Source organism: Anomalospiza imberbis, chromosome 3 (genome assembly GCF_031753505.1).
Source record: "Anomalospiza imberbis isolate Cuckoo-Finch-1a 21T00152 chromosome 3, ASM3175350v1, whole genome shotgun sequence".
NCBI lineage: Eukaryota > Metazoa > Chordata > Aves > Passeriformes > Viduidae > Anomalospiza > Anomalospiza imberbis.
The window spans coordinates 20,432,773-20,450,351 of NC_089683.1; positions in this window are offsets into that span (position 1 = coordinate 20,432,773).

The following is a 17,579-nucleotide window of genomic DNA, read 5'->3' on the forward strand; positions in this document are numbered from 1 at the left end:
TACTCCCTGAAAACCAGTTCTGGGACAGTGCTCTCATCCCAAATATTACATCAGTCCAAACCTGCTTGGCTGTCATCACTTCCAGACTGTCAATACCTGGTAATAAGGTCCTTTCAAAATTCTCCTTTCCATGTTTTTATAAAACATATTTCTGATATATATGATATAAAGGATTGTGCACTAAGATTCATATCACTTAACATTCTGCAATGAACACTTAATTCTCAACAGCTAAATTATCTCTTTATTGACAAGTATCAATCTACTCACTAGATGTGGCCTCAAATGAATATTTTGTCTGGCCAAGTGCTAGCTCTGCCCTGAGGACATCAGCATTTCTAAATATTTGGAATGTGGTTTTAAACTGTTGACTTTCTTACTAGAAGAAAACCAGGTGCATTTGATTTTGCAGTTCCTACAGAAAAGTGTCAACAAGTAGAGGTGTGATCTGAGATGATACTCTGATCCTTCAGATGCATTTGTGATGTTTTAAAATTCTTGGGTCCCAGCTGTCAGACCTGCACAACCATCAATAGCTCTTTGGACAGTGGTCTAGAGACTACTTGAGCTTACTAAGCAAAGCATCAGTGGCTAGAAACACCTGGGGCTCCTTGTGTACAGTTGCTGCAAATACAGCACTTGTCAAGTACATTTTAGAATAATGCGTTCATTTTGCTTTTACTTATTGTTTGCCTATTCTTAAAAGCAGTGTCCAGGTCAGAGACTGTATTCACACAGCGGGGCAGCCCCAGGCAGGGTGACTTTTTCCCCTCTGCATTGTGCAGAATGCCAGGACAAGCTCAGGATACTCTAGACAAGGCAGAGACCTTTTGGAACCAACAAATGAGATGGACTGTCACATGGGAAGGATCTTTCCCACAGGACATTTGCTGACCAGTGCACTATTTGCATTGGCAAAAATGTTAACATAATCCATATTGATCTCCTTTAAATTTACAGGCACTAAATCCTTGTTGAGGCTGTTTATCCCCAGCTATTCAAAAGCATGATACTGTCATCAGGTGGGTAGCTTAAAATCATGGTATTTTCAGCACAGTACTTTGTTTCTTGCCTTTATAATATTTCCTATCTGAATTTTGACATATAATTGGGCCATATAGTTAAAAGTGTCTCCCTGCAAGAACTTTTCTTTATTGTCATGTAATCATGTGGTTGCAAGTCTTGAGCTGGTATATTTAAGGATAAACCATTAAAATAAAAATGATGAGGAGGATTTTTTTCTTTGTTTTGAAAGCTTTTAGCAGATCATAAGGGATAGATCTTCTCCCTGTTCTAAATCCTATGATTCTGAATGAATGACTACCAAAACCTCAAGTTGTTTAATGGTGCCATGAAGAATTGTGAAGATGCTGTGGAGTCCTAACCTGCCTTTCAGGGAGTCCTTTCATACAGTTTAAACCTAAGGAATATCAACACAATTATGCTTCTACCTCCAAATTACTCTTTTTTCTTTATGCTATTTTTTTATTTCTGCATTATGAATAAAAGAGATATTTTTCCTATATTCTGCCATAGAGTATTTATTTTCTTTTCTTTCTTGTCACTTTCCTTAACTGAAATTAAAATAGCCATAGCCTGCAAAAGCGTGATTTGTTCCTTGTGCATGAAAACATAACGTCCTTCTAGGTTATCTCAGTGGGATGCACTGTGACTGCAATGCACCAAAAACCCTCTAAATTAAAAGCAAATGAACAAACTGGGTTTATGTTAAACAAAACAATGGAAAATTCCAATCAATTTAAGAGAGCAAGGTTGCAGAAATGTTTCCTATTCTTTGCCAAACTCTCCACTTTCTTTCTGCCCAGTAAGAAAAGTAACACCATGCTGCATTTTCCTGACTGGTGACCATGTTGTCACAATGATTCCTTCTTTCCTAGCACCATAAAAGGTTACAAACAAGTAACTTAGAAAATTGGTAATATTACAGCTGTTCATTGCAGTTGTCGTCACATCAAGATGTGCAACTGTCATTAACCAAATAATTCAGCTTCAGTGTTATAGTAGAAACAGCACTAGCCTGAAATAATTGCAAAAGTTTTCAGAGTAAAAGGGACATTTTCATCTGCCACAGCTAAAATCAGTGTGATCACTGACTGTGACAAATAAAAGAATCATTTCAATGTCAGGTGTAAGTCTTTGGTAACAGTATCACACAAGTCATCATGGCATCAGACATCAGTCACAAATCAAGGACCTTCTTGTATAATACAGAACAAAAATTATGACCCTTCACTCTAAGTCCCCTGTTCTAACGATAGATATTACTCAGTGATGACAAATTTCAGGTTGGCTTCCTGTGTGCTTTGCATGACACCCTCTAAAACACATAACTACACACCAGTGATAGCAAACCTGTCTGCAAAAGGAAGTTCCTGACGTAGGAAATTACTCATCTCCAGAATTTATTTGAGTCCCTCACTTGTGATTATTTCTGTATGTTGAAAAGGAATGAAGCCAAAGCATACCACTTCCATTTCATTAAACCAGGAAAATTTCCCCAAGATAAATTCAGACAACACGGGGGATTCAGAAATTCCAAGCCATTCCTTTAGCGGCTTGCTGAGTAAGAAAAACTTTCTTTTTTTTTTTTTTTTTTTTTAAATAGAGGAATTTCCTAACCTGAAGTGGCCTTTATGGACATCCTCTACCTTTATGAAAAAAATTGCTTGAAAATATCCCCAAAATCCTCAAATTTGAAACATATTTGGCAGATTAGCCGAGGTCAAATCCTGTTTCATCTCTGAAGGAATTGTAATGGTAATGGTACACATAAGGGACTTCAGCACAAGGGTGGAAATATTTCATGCAACTGCTCACATTGGCACCTAGAACATTCTTCTAGCTATCTGTTCTTGTGCAGCTGATCCAATGCCTCAGAAAGCTTTAGTGCATGTGGATGTATAAAGGAAAGATTTCTTATCTCTACAATTTGCAATTAGCTCTCTCTTTCCTAGAGTCTCCTGCCTCAGTAAATTTAACCCTCACAAAATTAAGTTTAAAATAGGAAAAAGATACAGAAATGCTTGCTGAAATGCCAGGAGTTAATCTGTGCTCACATGAGGATTTATCCCTTTGATCTTCCCTCTGACACCTGGTTGTGGCTGTGGCTAACTTGAGCTACAGTGCAAAATGCAAAAGGAATGCAGGTTCCAACACTCCCAAGATGTCATAACAAAAATGCAGTGCACAAACACGTTTCTGTGTAAGTTCCTTTTCAAAATGAGTACTCATAAATGCAGTGTGGAAGATGCTTTTTCTACAGGTAAGGACTGCAGAGCACAAGTCACCAAAGCTAAGCACTAGGAAAACAATAACTAAGTCCTTCTGCAAATCTTTACTGTGACTGTATGAAAACTTTTTAGCAGTTATATCACCTCTGGATGATGTTTTGATGCTTGTCTTACTGGAAAAAATCCATTATTATTTTTAATTAATTAAGATTATTTTGAAGATTATATAAGTCGTTTTTAATTAATCAAGACATAAAGATAAACCTGCTCAAAATGAAGTCATTCCCCAGGTTTGCCTGTCTACTTCCCTGAATAGTGATTGAAATGTTCTTGAGAGGCAGAAGGATATAGGTAAAGTGCACCAAATACTGTATTAGGATACCTGAACAGGTTTAATGAGCCACTGCTCTAATCAATGTGTTGAAGAATACCTTTAGTGCAGGGAGCTCAGTGTGCAGGCTGCAGATTGAGCTCTGGGTGGTAGGATCAAGAGGCAAGAGGCCAGGAAGTGGCACTGATCTTCTGCACAAGAAAGGGCATGACCAGACTCAGAGGCACGGCAGGAGCCAAATACCCCCAGACTTTCCCACACTTAGACTGTGAGGATATAAAAGCCCAAGGTTTCCTTGGCTTGTGTTCCCTTCTTAGAGACAGCCAGTTTGAGCTTTTGTCTTGTTATTTAACTATTGCACCAAGATTAAATTATTTCAAGGATCCAGACTCTGGAAACCCATGGTTGAGCCAGTAAGGACACCTGGTCTGTCTGTGTGAGAGTGGAGTGTGCAGGGAGTGAAGTGGGGACCTGTCAGTCACTGGAGCCACCCCCCACCAAGGTGTCTCAGTCCCAGCTCAGGTGGTGAGAGTGTGACTGCCAGAGTGGCTCCTGGATGGTCAGACAGGAAAGCTTCCCTAGCACCATTTAAAGTTCAGTGCCAGTTTCTCTTGCTTGGTATCTTAGAGCCTTATGTCAGAAACTTAAATATGAATTAGTATGCCTGAAACACAAGAAGGCATCTGTGCTAGTAAACAAAATGAGCCCAGAGACAGAACCATGCAGCAAGACTCATAGCACATGGAGAACTTCTCTTCCAGTCCAAAACAGTGTCTTAGATTCTGGAATGTGATGGGACGTGATGATGGCCTGTGATGCTCCCTGAACTATATCCAAATGCTGTTTGGGAAAGCATTAGCTCTGTCACCATGGGACTATGTCCAGCCCTTTCAGAATTTACTGATACATAGTTTATGTATCTACCTTCAGGCAGCCACATTTTTAGCTTATCCATGGGCTGACAGTGTTTGTAGACTCACAGTTTAAGTTCAGGGCTTTGCTGTTTTAAGTGTTTTTATGCTGAGAAGCCTAAGAGTACTCTATCCAGCAGTACCTCCAGCCCATGATACCAAACGCTCTTACCCAGTAAAATTCAACATTCCAGTATCAGTTTCTCATCAGAATGACCTGTGCCAACTCAGAACAGTGCCCAGGGGCTGCCAAGTGCTACTTGACATGGGTCAAGTCTTGCCAAAAAAATTCTAAGAATTTAACAAGACAGTATACCTAGGGGTATACTCTAATATGGCTTAATTTACGAATATAGATGCAACAGGAGAGATTGCTTTTATCCAAATATATCTGCCAGTTCAAGTTACAGGCAAATACTACACAAGGCAGGCCTTCCTTCATTCCTTCCATTGTCCCTATCTTCAATTTCTACAGAACAGCTCAAATCAAGAACTAATTACCTTAAAACAAAACAAATGGAGAATGTAATCTTTTTTCTGTACATGGAGAATTCTCTACCCAGGACTTTGTATTGTCAACAGCAAAATTATATTGTTTGTATTTAAAGCTAAGAATTTGCTTGTACATTAAAAAAATAGAGTACATGACAGCTTTCACAATAAAATATTTTTAATACACTAAGATATAAAAAGAACATCTTTAAGACTTGGAGGTTGCAAATCAAGCTCTAATGGAATCTGTGGGAGGACTGCTACATACTTCAGTAAATGCAGGCACTGGCTTGCAGTTCCAGCAATGTTTAATTTCCAGTAACTATTAGCTAAGTGGGAATTCCTCCAGAATTGCAGAAATATATCTAAGAGCCAAATTCAGTCCAAAAAAAATTTTTAAATACTTTCATAATCACACTAAAATACTGGCATGACAGGGATCAAGATACAGGAATTCCTACTGTGATTATTGAAATTTGTTTAAAATATTATATACTCTGAATATAAATCAGTATAAATTGTTTCTGGTTTGGACATATCCAATTTAGACCTGAGTTTCTTGATTATTTTATTATTAAAAATAAACAGTTTTTTTGGTCAAGCCTTTTGTATACATCATACTGTATCAGCCAAGGGGAAACTATAAACATATAAAACAGATATTCTTCTTGATACATTTAGAAATTATGTGTAATAAACATTGCAAACTGAGAATGGGTCCTGAAAGAGTAATTGGATCATCTGACACAGAGAGTAAACCAGGTGAGAATTCATAAAATTAAGAGATAAGGTTGTATTGCTTAATGGCAGTATTGCAAAGGTCACTCCTTTAATTTACTGTAAAGCAGATTATAATATAATACAGACTCTTCTTTCAAACACTGTGTAATCACTAAGGTGGTAGCAATCAATCAGTATTTCACTTTCAAAATAAGAGGATCTATTGAGTAAAACTTTGAGGCAGATTTTCCCAGCTCCAGCTCTCTTCAAAGGATAGAATATACTTCCTGAATATGCAAACTACTTAAAGCTGAAGAATTTTATTACAGAATAGAGCAATAATCCAAAACCAATTTGACACAGAGAAGTAGTCTCAAAACATAAGTGCAGGTGGAGAATATTATTTTTCAGAGGTAATAAGAATCTACCAGAATACAAGTATGGGGATAATTGAGTACACATTCTTTCAAAAAAGATTTAGCATGGAAGCTAATATTCAGATGAAAAATCAGAAGTGCCATGCTAGTGGAGGAAAGCCATTGTGGCACTTTTGAAAAGAAGTATTCCTCTAAAGACATGAGGAAGTAATACTTCTGCTCTGCTTTGGTAAGGCTTCAATTGAATAACTGTACCTAATTGGGATGGCAGCATTTCAGTAAAAACAAAACAAAATCAAACAGTATAAAAGCTACCCACTACAGTTTCTCCCTTGGATGCCTTTTTGAGTGTGATATTGGACTATTTTCATGAACTCAATTTCAGTGATGTTTGCATGGAAGATGATGTGAAGAACACGTTATAACAGTAATATCTTCTGGCCCCTGCATCTCATGAGTGAGATAAGTTGTATGAACATATAAACACTCCTCCCTGTCTTAAATACCTCTCCAGACTTCCCTGAGTAGCCAATGTACTGCCTTCAATAAGATAAGGCTGGAGCTAAAAAGGAAGCAAACCGGAAAATTGCTTTCATTAGCCCAGAATGCCCAAATCCTAAAAAAAAACCTCATTAGAATGGCCAGTAATTAATAGGTTGTAAGCAGTTTTCCTCAGCTGAATTCTCAGCTCACCTTAATTTTTTTTCAATATTATTTATTTTTAAAATAGTAATAAATGAATAGTAATAGTTCCTTCAAATCCTGCTTTTTACATGAGACAGATTTATCATTCTGTTTGCCAAATTAACAGCTTTCTAATGGTTTTTTTCTCTGTTCAGGGCTCTGAAGCACTCTAGATCCCTAGGGCAATGATAAGAAACTCCACATTTTTCGTTTTTGTAGAGCAGACCTTTGGCAGCCTGCAGAGAGAGGCAGCTATAATAAGGAGCACATGTCAGACCCTGAGCACCTCTCCTTTGCCCTGACTCAAGCCAGCTGTCTCTGTTCTCCGTGCTGCACTGAACCCATTGGTACCAGGGACAGAACCATACTGTGCTCTTATACAGGCACAATAGTTGTGGCTTCAAAACTCCGGAAATGTCATAAAGTTCACTCAACAACAGCTAAGTACTTCAATAAAGGCCAGCTTAAATACTGAAAAGGAACACATATTCACTTTCTGTTTGAGATGTAAATAGAGAAGTGTTAAGTTCTCTTCAGGTGAAGAGGAAGATTATTTCCCTTGGCTGCTGTCTACCTCTTGGGAGTTTATGGATACTTAGAATTCTTCAAGTTTTTGTCCAGTAATATCACGAAAACTGTAAATACAGTTCAGGCATTCCTTTTCACTGCTTTGCAGCTGAATATTACATACAGGGGAATTGGTGACCTCTGTAATGGCAGGCTGTAGCAGAATGAAATATTTTTTTATGTGTGTTCATTTTCCCTTTCTCTATTCCTTGGTATTTAAATCAGAATACTAAAGAAACAGATTTTCCCTCCACTGTAGCACTTCTGCAAGTAGAATCAGAATCACAGAATCAATTAGGTTGGAAAAGATCTTTAAGATTATCGAGTCCAACCCAGGACCTAACACCACCTTGTCAACCAGATCATTGCACTGAGTGTCCCATCTGGTCTTATCTTAAACACCTCCAGGGACTGTGGCTCCACCACCTCCCTGGGCAGCCCATTCCATGCCCAAACTAAACCTCCCCTGGTGCAGCTTAAGACTGCACTCATTAGCACTCTGATATTGTCTAGGCTAGTGATAATTTTATTCACAGTAGCTGGGATGGGGCTACTGTGGATTTGTGCTGAGAACAGTGTTGACAATACTGGGATGTTTTCACTGTTGGTGAGCAGTGCTTTCACAGTGTCAAGGTATTGCTGCTCCTGATCCCAGAGAAGGGGGATGGGATTGCACGAGGAATTGGGAGGGGACACAGCCAGGACAGCTGATCCCAACTGAGACAAGGGATACCCCACACCATATGGTGTCTTGCTCAGCATATATAAAGCAGGAGAGCAAGGAGGAAGAGGTGGATTGTTTGGAATGAGAATGTTTGACTTCCCAAGTCACTGTTTGGTGTGATAGAGCCCTGCTTTCCTGGGGCTGAACACCTGCCAGCCCATGGGAAGTGGTGGATTAATTCCTTGTTTTCCTTTGCTTGTGGGTGCAGTTTTTGCTTTACCTATTGGACCGTGTTTATCTCAGTTCTATCTTTCTGACTGTCTCCTATCCCTCTGACAGGGGACTGAGCAAGCAGCTGTGGGGGGCTTGGTTGCCAGCTGGGGTTAAAACATGACACAGAGACACATCAGTAATTATTTCCTCTCCATACTTTTTTACAGGTAATCATCTGCAGACAAACATATCCATAACAAAAACAAATTCCACCTTAAAATTCTACAAACCACTCTATATGCCAATTATGAAGGCTAAAACTCTGGGATATTTTGGACGAAGTAGCTTTTCTGTTCACAGGATGCTAACATATTTGGCAGTGCAAGGACCTGAATATTCCTGTTGATATTAGCCAGACCCTTGCAGCGTTGGGGTTTTCTTTGCCCCCGTCCTGGGTAGCTGGGGCGCCCGGCTATGCACGTTGCTCGGCGGTGAGACCGGGGCTGCCACGTGGTGCGGAGCTCTAGGGCTGAGCCGCCGCGTGGGTTGGCCGCTTTCGTAGCTGCACGCTGAGATGAGACATAGGGAGAGAGAAGGCGCACTCTGCCCCGTGTGGCTGAGAACTGTTTATTTCCCGCGTGGCTGCTGCGTTGGTCGCAGCAGCGTTCCCATGCGTGCGTGCGGGCAAAATGGTGAATTGGACAAAGGGAGCCTGGGGTAAAATAGGGGGTGGGCAGACAGGGGCAGAAGCCCCCCTCGCCCAATGGGGACAGACGACAGAGGAGTGATGCGGACCACGGCATCCTATGGGAACATAACAGGGGTGTGTACAGGGTTTTGGGACAAATGGGATTACAGAGGTGGGGTGATTGATACAGAACTTTCCGAGGGGAAGAAGGGAGTGGTTACAAGATTGACAGGTGAAAGCTCCTGTAGCAGACAGCCTGGAGCACACCATTTTGAGGGGGAAATAGGGGTACATAGAACCGACCTAACTAAGATTTATTAAAACCCCTAACTGAACCCACCTGGCATACAACAGACCCTCACCACTGTCATATGTTGTATGAAGCAGCAGCACCTGTATGCAACAATATGTAAACTGTTCTCACTGGAGTCAGAGGAAACTGTAAGTAAACCCTTGTTATAAAAAGCCCTAGCCAAGTGTAGGACTGTTCACAGCAAAATGATAATCCATGGAGCTTTCAAAGTCCATGGAATGGCCATCATTTGCACATTCTTCAGAATGACCAACATGAAGGGCAGAGTTTCAAAGTAATAAGCAGAGAGGATCACTTATGTGTTCCCCATTTTGTAGATTAAAAATAAAAGAAAAAAGAAAAAAAAAAAAAAAGGCAGCTGGATGGATAAGCTGGCAAGCTGCAGTCTTGCCCACATATAGGTGAGATCCCTGTTCAGTTGTTCAGTGCAGTCTCCAGGCTCAGTCAGAATGGGGAAATATTAGGATGTTTTGCAGTTCCCTGAACGTACCTGTGGCCACATTCAGACTTCCACTGCACATATAAATCAAATGCAGCCACATATTGGACTGTACAAGCAAAAGTACAGTCAGCCAATCAAGAGAAGTGATTGTTCTCCTGCTCTCAGCACTTCTGTTGGCTGCATCTGGAACACTGTGGTGTCACTTTTAGCCCCCAGCACAACAGCAACAAGAACAAATCAGAGCAAGGCCAGCAGCTGATTACTGCCATGTTTAAAGATCTGAAGCAGGTGTGAAAAGAGATACTGAAGGAACTGCATTTGTTTAGCTTTAAGAAGAGAAGGCTTCAGGGACACCTAGGATCAGTCTATCATTTCTGAAAGGGAGTTAAAAGAGAAGATGGAGCAAGACTTCTCAGAGTGGACAGCAAAAGGATACAGGTTACAAAAAGGGAAATTCCTATCAAACAGGAGTTAAAAAATCCACAGTGAGGGTTAACCAAACAGACTGCAAGATAAATTGTCTGATCTCCATCTCTGGAGACTCAGAATTCAGCTAAACACAGTCTTGAACAAACCCCACCTGCCTTCAGAGATAGCTCTGCTTCGAGCAGAAGTCTGAACTAAATAACCTTCAAATATCCCTTCCAAACAGTTTTTCCATGCTTCTCTGATTTAAAGTATTTACCAGGAAAATAGGCACAGGTGTAACTGTTCTTTGTTTAATTGCTTGCAAAGCAACTCCAGTGGTACAGGATGAATGTCAATGCACACAGCAAAACTTCAAAGACCCTTCATGTGACTCAAGAAAAAAGAGTTAGGCTTTGAGAGATACTAAAATTTGGTCATAATTATAACCTAATGTTAACTGATCTACAATGAAAAATTTCTGATGTAGAAGCGGAAGCCCTTAAAGTTAACTAGTACAAGACTGAAGAAAAAATACCCAGCAAGCTTTGCAGAACACTCAGGTTTTACAGGCAGAGAAATTCACAGGCAGACAGCAGCAAGAGATGGGGCCATTCCCTACAGGAAGGTGAGCTGGGAGCTGAGGGTGACTGCTAGTCCAGCAGTGCCCTCACCACCCCGTGCACAGCCCCACAGCACCTGTGCTGCAGATCTGGTAACACTCAAGGGCAGCCCCTGGCACAGTGAGGACATGAATCATGTCCTTGGTCCACCCAGGGACCATCAGGAAATTAAGGACAGAAACAGTGGAGAAATTCCTAAAATAGGCAATTAAGGACAGCACTGGAGAAAAAGCTTTTGCAAAGGTCCAGGATCCATCCTGGAGGCAGGACCAGAAACATGGATTGGCACAGGCCCATTCACAGCACAACTGAGGCCAGGACTAAATGCCCAGCCCTGAGCTGAAATGAAGCCCCCAGCACAATTGTGGGGGTGGAGGCTCCAGGTAGTTCTGGTCAGGGCCATTAAAGCCTATTAGTGCTCTCAGAACCCTGCCAACTTCAGGGTTTAAAGGTATATCTTGTCTAAAGATGTAATTATCAAACTATGTGAAGAAAAAAAAAGCTTGGTCGCTCTGAAGATCATTTTCCACAATGCAGTGAAAGATGAGATATATTTTAGCAACAGAAAAATAATAACAAAGTGTGATCCCATTAAATAAAATTTCCTATTGCTTATTAATAAATCAAGTCATTGCATCAAATTTTGACAAGGTTCCTAAATTCCTTACCATCATGCCTACTGCTTTTAGAGTGGTATCTCACAGCTCATACCTATTCACTATATTATTAGAAACTGATTGACATCTTGACTTTTTTTCTCCATTCCAGCTTGTGCCTTGTGGTCACATTTCAAGAGAGACTGGGAATGCTATCTGGGACAGATTAATTTCAGTGAAGTACACATAGAATGATTTTGACCAGCTGTCACAGATTTCTCAACTTATTTTAGAATAACTTCAACAATGTTAAATAAACTTCTCCAGAGATTGGAAATGCTCCATCAATCACTACATTTAATACCAACAGATTAAATGCTGAGCACCAGCTCTGGCAATGATTGGAATGTGATTCTTATTGTATCTCCTACACGTATCTTAGCAACACCATTCTCAGATGTAGGAAGTTCCTCCTGCCCTTCACACTGTTTATAGATTTTCATAATAATCTGGAATGATCTAATAATAATAAATAATAGTTAGATCTATTATATAATAATAACCTGAACATGATCTTAAAACATGCAAAGCACCTTCTCATTTTATTGACACCCCTGCAAAATTTGTGCATACTATGAATTTTCATGGAGCAACTCCAAACCCCCATCTTTAGAGATGGTTCCTATATATTATGAAATCAGTGAGAGTCGTGTTTTCCCCAGATGCCCTGAAAAATGAAGATTTGTTAGTTTGAGTCTAGGCACAACTCTTACTGTGAAAATAAAGCAATGCTTCTCACGGTGAGTTAAAGTTATCACTGGGAAGGGTGAGCATATGGGCAATGAGCTAAGAACTGCTTTAAGTCTCTGCTGACAATTTAGGAATAGATTTCATATAATTTTCTTTTAGCAAAGCTCAAAAACTGAACCAAGTCATCTCTTTTTTTTTTTTTTTTTTTTTTTTTTTTGCGAATAGGAAGTTTAGTGTGTCATTTCCTAGCTATTTAGAGCTCCACTTTCCTAATTACTGTTGTTGTTTTTGTTAGTGCCTCACAGAGCTGTATGGCATACAACCACTTTTAATCCTAAGGGTAGATATAGTATTGATCAGGGCAGCAGAGAGGTTTGTATTCACAGTGCATGTCAGTGATCCTGATGAGCTTCTTCAGGTCCCACTGGGTCAAGTCCCTGCCTGTCACAACTGCACAAGACCATTCATCATCTGTCTGAGGTATTTTGCTTTCACGTCAAGCAGGAGTGTGTTGATAACTTTCCAACTCCACTATGGATCTCAGCAGTCAGCTAAAACTGTGCCAGAAGTCCTCTCTCCATCAGGAACACTGCTGCTGCTGCTGCTTTTCCTTCTGGGCTTTCAATCCATAAACATGAAAGTTATTCACTAAAAGAAAGTTTGCAGCAATGCAATTAAAAGTTAGCTTTTAATTTTTAAGTTTCTTGTCAACTTAAATCAAGATCTCTTGTACAAAGTAATTTCACACTCATGCTTCCTCCAGGCCACTCTTTTTTCTCAGTTCAGCTAGTAGTCATTCTGTGGTACTGGCGTACTTGAATCCTGATGCCTACACTTATTTGGAAGAGTACTTGGAGCTTCCTAAGCAAATGGCCAGCAGCCAGTGTAAGACTCACACTTCACTCTTACCTCCTTGAATTCTACAAGTTCCCCCTCAAAGGGATACTTGCCTTTTTCAGGGGATAGCTGCCTTTCCTCTGTCCAGCCACTTACCCCTGCAGCCAAAGGCCGGAACTACTCTTCATTTCTTTCCTTACAAAAGAAATGGTGTTACCTCAATGTCCACATGACCCAGTTGTCTGAGTTTCTCTCCTGGCTCCTTAGCGATGACTACATCAAATTTAAGGGTTTGCCAGCATTATAAAAAGCTCTGCTTACCACATTGGAGAATCTTGTGCTTTCAGCACCAGGGAGTGTCTGGAAAGTACAAGTTTACAAAAATGAAGCAAGTGCATTGTTATTCCTACTAGTCTCAGAGTCACAGCAACTACAGAAGATCTTCATTTCCTGTGTTTCAACACTGTACAACAAAGCAGGAACATCTATACCTGGATTACTCCTGGTAGACATATCTCTAATCTGTTTTCAAAGTTCTTCAGAGACAGAGATGCCATGACCTTCCCTAGGTGGCTTTTCCATCCCTTTACTACTTGAACTGTTAAAAAACTTCCTTGGTGTCTAACCTGAATTTTCTGATGTAATTTAAGCCCTTGCATCCATTACATACATATGTCATAGACAAAGAGAACAAATTAATTCCTTGATCTTCACGGAAGACCTTTACTTAATTGAAGTTTGACATTTCTTTCCCTCTCTTTTTCTCTTGATAATCCTTTCTTATTTTTCATCTAAATAACCCTTGTTTGTTCAGTCATTACTTGTAGGTCATGTTATCCAGTCCTCCGATCTTTTTTGTGGATCTATTCCTGAATTTCTCATTTTCTTCTCCCATTAACTGGAAGCCTCTGCTTCTGCAGAACCTTCATCAATTATTCTCTTCATCTGGACATTTTCATCTAAATGAGGTGTGTTGGGCATGTGGGTATCATCTGTGTGTAAAAGAAGTAGAAGGATAATCAGTTGCTTCTGTTGGTTTTCTTTTATTAGATCTTAGCCTCAGGTTTTTCTAGCATTCCATCATTTGAATTATGAAAGAAAAGCACAAAGTAAAGCCCTGGACAAATTCCAGTAAAGGTGAGACAAATTGTAACACTCAGTAGGGATGTGATTGTCAGAGGCTCTTTTAAAGCCAATACTGAGGTAACACAGAGAGGTCTGTGTTAAAAAAAAACACATCTGTAAGTGAATTTTTTGTTTAAAAAGGTATGGAACTGGAGCTTAAAAGGTGGCTGTTCTCTTCTGGCTATGTGAGAACTATGTGTAGGCAATTTTGCTGGGAAAGTACTAATCATAGAATCACAGACTGGGTTGAGTTAGAAGGGACCTTAAAGATCCTTTAGTTTCAATGCCTCTGCCATGAGCAACAACTTTTCACTTAACCATGTGGCTCAAATCCCCATCCAGCCTGGCCTTGAACACCCATGACCTTCCAGGGATGGGGCATCCACAGCTTCTCTGGGCAACTGTTCCAGTGCCTCACCACCCTCACAGTAAAGAATTTCTTACTAAAATCTAATCTAAACCTAGGCTCTCGGTTTGAAGCCATTCCCCCTTGTCCTATCCCTACAGACCCATGTAGAATGTCGCTCTTCAGCTTTCTTTGTAGCCTTCTCTTTAAGTACTGGAAGACTGCCCTAAAGGTCTCCCTGGAGCTTTCCCTTCTCCAGGCTGAACAGCCCTAACTCACTTAGACGGTCTTTATAGGAGAGATGCTCCAGCCCTCTGATCTTTGTGATGCTCGTTTGGATTGCTCCAGCAGGTCCATGTCCTTCTGTTGGGTGCTCCAGAGCTGAATGGAGCACTCCAGGTATGATCTCAGGAAAGCAGAGGGGTAGAATCACCTCCCTCAACTTGCTGGCCATAATTACTAAAACTCCAAATGAAATCTGATGGAATGCACACCTGGCTTAGGCCCTTTATTCTAGTTCATAACAAAGGGAGTTACCTGAACACATCATTCCCATGTGACTTGAAACATAAACCCTTACTATCTGGTAGACTGAAAGAAATATTGCTAAAGGGACTAAATAACTGACAGTAATAACAGAAATTTTGGCAGCAATCAGATACAATTTGCAAAATGAATGCTACAAAAAGGCATGCCCTCTATTATTTTTTGCCAATTTTTTAATTAAAAGAGTGAGTCATACTTCATGTAGACGTGCTTCCCAATTTTACTGACTCCCTGGATTTAGGGAGCAGAAAAAGAAACATGATACATGAAAAGTTCACAGACTTTCACACTCTAGTTTAAGGCCCATGGGCTAGACCTTTTAAAGGAGGCTGGAATCTAAACATTTGGTAGCAAGTTCTGAAAATGGGAATCCACATTTTAAATCTGTAATCTCTGTGAAGAGAGGTATACATTTATGAAGAGTATTTAAAATTAAATACACTTTCCTATAGCTCATCAGTAGGACTCCATCAGGGTAGATCATTACAAAAGTATCCCTTTTTCTGGCACTGGATCCTTGACTGGGGGTCACAAGGATGTAGTACCAGAGATCAAAAGCACTGGCTCCTAAGCACAGGCATAATTATTTTCCAAATACTATATAGGAGTCACTCTTTTCATTACAAACAAGGTTGAAGTAGGAATGGTACAGAAAGCAGGAAACCTGAATTAATTTCTTCTCTGAGAGAGTGCTGAAGGAAGGAGACTGCAGTACCTACTATTTGCTGTTGAAGCTGATCCAATATTTAGCAAAGAGGATACTGTGGAAATTGCAGAATTAAAAACCAAGACACTGGTAGCACACCTCACTCATATTTTTACATATGACCAAGCAGAGACATTAGCAGGAAGATATACAATGCATATCATATATAAGGTAGTATTTCTTGCAAAAAGCCTACTTACTGAGTGAAGTACAAAGGTCTAAAAAGCACCTCAGAGTCCAATTTTTAAGAGAGCAGGCAGAGTTTACTCAGTAATGCTTTTACAGGCAGCAGAGAGCCAGCTCTGGCATGAAGGACTGAAACACAGGACTCACACTAACTTATTCCCAGTGCCTTAATCACTAGATAAAGGATGTATCCATGATTACATGGCTAAGAAAGCAATTTCCAACTCTCGGGACAAAGATACTCTCCATGGTCAAAAAATTTAAAAATACGTATTTTTCATTACTTTCACTCAGATGCATTAATTTAATGCGGGTCAAGTCTATGTTTCTCAGGACAAACCATCCTAAAAGTTAACTCAAGAGATTTCCATGGTTTACTGAAACCTCATCAAAGACAGAGGACATCCCTTTTCTGTGCTGGACTCATGATATATATAGCTAGGTTGTAGCTTTCTACTCTTCCATGGTCCTTGCAGCTAATTGTCATCTGCATATGTTATTAATGAAAGCATTCAGCATACCAAACCTTAAACAGAATTTTGGAACTTCCATCTGGGCCTAAAGCTGAGCATTGAGGAAAGTCCTATATTTTGCTATGCTTTCTACTCTGTGAAAGTCATGAGTGAAAGGCGTCTTTGACAGAATCCTCTGAATGCCCTTCACAGACAGCATCTCTTTCATTGATCTACTGATGTGCTTTTTTCCTGGAATACTGATGTCTGATGATCACTTGATTATATTGTATCTGTCACTCAGTGTTAAAATACCAATACTGAATATACCTTTTTGTAGAAGATTAAGAAGATAATCATTTTCTCTTAAATTATTTAAACAGGAGTGCATAATATGATATGCATCTGTCTACCTCAACATGCTTTAAAGAAAATTTTTATGTCAGCAAAAAATGACATTTCCATCACAGTATTGTTTTCCACTTTAATTTTAATTTCTTGTTATAAATTATTATATTTTGTAAGATTTTATGGTTGACAACTAAACTATAAGCTAAAGAGTAACAACCAGAAATATCAGTTACAACTTCAGTAACTGTCTAAAATACAGAAATTGTGAGAGAAGAGTACAGATTAGAGGAATAAAATTTGTTTCCAGGAAAGAATATTCATTGTGAAGGAACTGGATTGAGACTCAAGAATTAAATTTTGAATTTTGAACTTGCTTCTGTTACTATCTTGATGTGGCTTTAAGCAAGTCACTTTATATTTTCTAGTTGCATTTTATTGGTGAAACAGAAATAATAGTATTTCCTTACTTTATAGGTGTATTAATAAGGATATGCATGTTGATAAAAGACTACTATGACATTGATTGATGACACAAATTCTCCAATTAATTAAAAGAGAATTTGCATTATTTTTCTTCTTTCAACTAATACTTAACTGCTCAGTTGTCAGCACAGAATACTCGTCAAGTGAGATAGCCACCTAGGAACCAGAGCCTTAGAAGAACAGCCTAAAGTCCAGGTTCTGTCTCTGCATTCACACATTCAATACTTCACAGCAGCTTGGCCAAGAAAAAGTGACTGATACGATCAAAGGGAGAACTGGTTTAGTGAAGTTCTTTCCTGCCTCTGAAGAAAGCATTAACTCTTCTCAACAATGAATTTTCAGGAAGCACTGACCTGACATGGAATTTATTTGCTTGAGTTAACTTGACAACTGGCAGGCAGCTGAGGGATGTTTCGCTTCCCCAATGCCTGAACTGCTGCATATGAGTCAAGTGTAACCAAGCTCTACCTGTCAAAGGCTGTGACAGAACAAGTTGCAGCCCAGGAAGATGGCATATACA